This window comes from Lagopus leucura, unplaced genomic scaffold, assembly GCF_019238085.1.
Source record: "Lagopus leucura isolate 7727_CA_CO unplaced genomic scaffold, USGS_WTPT01 Super-Scaffold_73, whole genome shotgun sequence".
Lineage (NCBI taxonomy): Eukaryota > Metazoa > Chordata > Aves > Galliformes > Phasianidae > Lagopus > Lagopus leucura.
In genome coordinates this window covers 88272718-88277074 of record NW_024962252.1, presented here as the reverse complement: position 1 = coordinate 88277074, position 4357 = coordinate 88272718, and the positions used below count along the sequence as shown (strand labels likewise).

Here is a 4357-nt window from a genome sequence, read left to right as displayed (position 1 = left end):
TTCAAGACTTCATGAAGACCAAAGGTGTCAGATACTTACAAGGCCATCTGTCAGTATTTTACAGAAGTCTTATGCAGCTTTTACCTCAAAGGCTACATTCAGCATTCATCTCCTGCGTTCCAAACTCAGGGAACTCTCCCATGACTTGAGAAAAGCTGAAGTGAGTAAGCATCTAAGAAGAAGTGAGGAAAATCCACGCTTGCAGTGAGTTGACAATTTCCCACACCCTGCCCCCTGTGGTTCTCCGGATCCACATTTGACTCAGCCCGACACAATTTGGTTGGGAAAGTTTGTTTACAGAGAGGAAGGAAGTATTTGATCGTGGCATCACTGCAGTCTAAACTTTTCTTGACCAAAGCAGGTGCAGTGAGCATGTCAATGAGAAAGAGATGCTATTTTCCCTTCACCTGCAAGTCATGCTTCTGCTATTCATGACTTTCTCCTTCCATGTATTCACTTGGTACTCGTCCACATACCTACCAGTAACAAACCGCAGCATTAGCTCTGATCACTCACTCACAGCACTGCACATTCATGCTAACATATTAACATCAACCTCAAACAGCTAACATAGCTTAGACTACATTACAATTATATAGTCACAATGGGGAAAAAAAACTGACCTTCTTACAGCTAACAGAAGCTCTGCCTTCGTTAGCTTCAATTGCACAAAGTCGCACTACTGAAGTTAATCACAGGTCACTAGCACTGACTGGAGAACAGATCCCACATCAGCTGTATGCAAACACTGCCACCACACACACAGCCTGCTACACAAAGCTTCATGTAGTTACAGAGATTCACAAGAGGAACAACACAGAAAAATAACTGAGCTCCAAGTACTTTTGGAAGCATCAGGCAACATGCTAGCTCACTTACCTCCACAACAACCAATTCTTTCGTATCCTTAGGCACTTAAAGGGAGGATGCAATAATGATTTAAAGTACGGCTGGCTGGAACGTAACATGAATTTGAAGACCACATGCATCCATGAACTGAAGTGGCCCAAACAGTGTTTGAAGCTTGATGCTGAGCAAGTTTTCTTCCCATAATTAAGATAAAAGCATGATGAATATACAGAGACCCACCAAGAGAAAAGGTTATTCCGTGCCTTGTGCTTGTTAAGGGGAACATAAACACAAGAAATAACGATTCCAGGAGACTAAAGAGAAAGTCTTGTATGTCTGCTTGGTGGTAACTTAAAACATTGGCCTAATAAAAGTAAAAAGGATCTGTAAAAAGCGTACCAAAAGAAATACATTTAGAAAACCAATAATATACATTTTTCTGTTTTTCTCACGTTACCTTCCCATGCTTTCAAAATACACATTTATCCACTAAGAGACTTTACTACAGACATTAATAGATCCTAAAGGGAGTTCAAACTTGGAACTAAATGAGCTGACTCTAAATCAACAGGTGAAGATACAGGTACTGCCTCTAGTAAGCCCCATTATTGACTGCTGGGGATTTTAGCATGTAAACTGATAAAGAAGGTAGAGGATGCAAACTGAGGCTTCCTATGATTTTCTACAAGAACTACAGTAGAGAACAGCTGTTGCTCAATTACAGTCTTCCCCATTCACTATTCTGGAAGGACAAATCACACTTCTCCAAAACTGATTTACTCAGCCTCCTGCGAGATAGATGAAAATGAGCACTCTGCCCCCAAAACATACTTTAACTCTGCAACTTTTCAGAAGTAAAGCATCACTGCCTTTTGTAGTGCAGGTATTGTTCAATGCTGACTGAAAAAAAAAAAAAAAAAAAAAAAACAAAAAAAAAAAAACACTTTTTTCCTGATACCTACATCTTGTAAAAGTTCATATTAGACTCAAGAACTTACCCAGACTTCATTGTCTTCTGGCTTTTTCCATATCTCTTCTTCATCCAGCTTCCCCAGTGTACAGTAAATGCATTTTCTTTTTAAACTGATCTGGTGGATGGGTTACAGAATTATCTCCAGCAACCTTACAGCAGTCCAGGAAGAACATGCCTCATAGCACCTTGCACAGCAGAACACTGATATCAGCCTCTACATTCTCTTCCCTCAGCTCAGTTATTCACAAAGGACTGAAAAACAAACAAACAAAATAAATAGCACTTGAACTTAGGAGACATCAAGACTCACACTGGCTTGGAGATTAAATTCAGTGTTCATTAATACTCTGGGCTTAGCAGTCACCATTGTTTATACCTCATTAATTATCAGCTGAGGTTTTCTTGTTTATTTGTTTTGCCTTCTTTAATCAAGGGCTTGCAGTTTTACCCCCCCAAGAGGAAAAACTTTGTGTTTTTTTTTTAAACAATGCAACATGTTTCTACCAAGCCAAGCTGTCACAACCCAGCACCTTACAAGTTTCTTTAGATCTCTGCACCTTCTCTCTTTGTAGTCACCATTGGTGACACCACACCTTGAACGTTGCATTCAGGGCTGAGCCCCTCATTACAGAAGCTGAGGCCCTAGAGCAAGTCCAGAGAAGGGCAATGAAGCTACAAAGGGTCTGCAGCACAAGTCTTATGGGGAGCAACCACCAAGGGAACCAGGATGGTTCAGTCTAACTACTGAAAATAACTCAGCCCTGAGTTTCAAATCTCTCAAAGGCATTTTCTGTGAAAAGTTATTTGCTCAACTGTATACATATCCATACTCAAAAAACAAATAGATAACTTACCCAACTGCACTGTGAAGATCTAACAGCCAGCCAACTGCTGAATTAAGCCACTCCCAAGCAACAGGAGTGCAAGGAAGAAGAAAGCAAAGTAGCCCCTTCAGTGCCACAATCACCTAAGGCACCAGCATCACTCACACAGAGACTGAAAACCTAAATCCGAGCTCAACAGCTGCTACTGGGTTCATAAGCAGGAGCCAGGAGGGCTCAGGTGAGGCTGGTTAGGGCAATTAAAGGTCCATCAGTGCTTCCAAGTGACTGAGTCTAGAAAGGCATTTGTTTTCAAGTTTTTGAGTTAAAGGATGTTTGATGTTTACATGTTTCTGGTGTGCCTGCAATCTAAAAAGATCAGTGTTGCCTGAGCAGTTCAGTGGCTGAATCTATGGCAGCAATAAAGGGACCAAAGGTCGTGTGATTTTATCTGTGGTTCAGTTACTTCACATCTGCTTTTTCTAATGAGAGTAACTGTTTGCTCCCAATGAAGTTTCAGAGATGCACCCCTTCCACCTCTCCAGCCTCTGGGGACTCATTTTCCAGGATAAGAGTTCAATAAGAAAGAACGTTTTCGTTGATTTTCTCTGTTTTCCTCTGTCGATTTTTCTTCCTTGTTCTGTTGTACCCAGTCACTACACACGCTACGCAGGTCAAAAGTTTGCGGGGAGAAAGGTTTTCTGTGGGAATTTGCCTTTTAGAGAAGCACTTATCCTCTTCCAGTCAATCAAACTCACTTTGCTCATCATAATGCATCCCTACACTGCAAATGCGTTTCTACTCTCTGGCATTTTACCCTCAGAACTGAATTCTCCAATGACCACTGATGTCAAGCTCCTCAACAGCATCCTGAAAGCAGTAACTCTGTATTTCCCCACGCATACAGGCCCCGGGTTTGGCCCTGGGGACGTTGGGCTGTCCCACCTCCCAGCTCCACACCCGACATCCAGCTCACACAGGAAGCCTTCCAGGACAAAAGGAAAGCCTTTATCTGCAGTCACTTCAAAGCAGCTTTTATCTGCGTAGCTACATTCGCAAACAGTAACTGGATATGGAGTCAAAGCTTTTTAAAAGTTACTCTGACGTTAAATATTAACTTCTACATCATATTTATGGTTTCTTCGCAGCAGCCTTCACTTCCTAATGGTGAGATAGGGAGCATTCCCGACATGGCTTCCAGCTCCGCGCTCACGAGGGCGGCTCTCAACTTCCCCGCGGCAGCCTTCCTCACGGCCCAGCCACCGCGACCGCAACAGCCAACCTCCCCCGGACACCGACAGTACAATAAGCAGAGCCAGGTTCCGTCCCCGGCTGTCACTCGGACTTGTCGGTGCTCCGTATTTTGAAGAGCAAAGAGTTAACGTGGGCACGTCGGTTGCTTGCCAGGCGTTCTCTGGACACCTGCAAACGAGAGGCGGCCCCTCGGCGCTCACGGCGCGAGGAGACCCGAGCACAGCCCCGCGCGGAGCAAAGCGGCCCCCCGCCGGGGCAGCGCGACAGCAGCGCTCCGGCTTGTCGCTGCCCGCCGGGACGGGGGCGGAGGGCAGGGCAGGCCGGGGCAGGGACGCGTTGCCCGGCCCCGGGGTGCCGCCGGCTGGCTGTCGCGGAGAGAGGGGGCGGGAGCGGGGCCGCTCCCTAAGCGGTGCAGCCCCCGGGGCCCCGCCGCGGCGCGGGTAGGGCCGGGCAGGGCGCC

The 4357-nt window shown here is 45.6% G+C and overlaps 1 long non-coding RNA gene across 1 annotated transcript in view; it reads right to left on the bottom strand.

Moving 5' to 3' along the window:
* LOC122184080 overlaps positions 1-4000 on the bottom strand; it is a 115997-nt gene extending 111997 nt beyond the window's left edge. The window contains exons 1-2 of the long non-coding RNA XR_006180478.1: positions 2677-4000; positions 1848-2074 (exon numbers count right to left, since the gene is read on the bottom strand). This is a non-coding gene — a long non-coding RNA (uncharacterized LOC122184080). The remainder of the gene's footprint in view (positions 1-1847; positions 2075-2676) is intronic.
* Between the last annotated feature and the right edge of the window lie 357 nt (positions 4001-4357).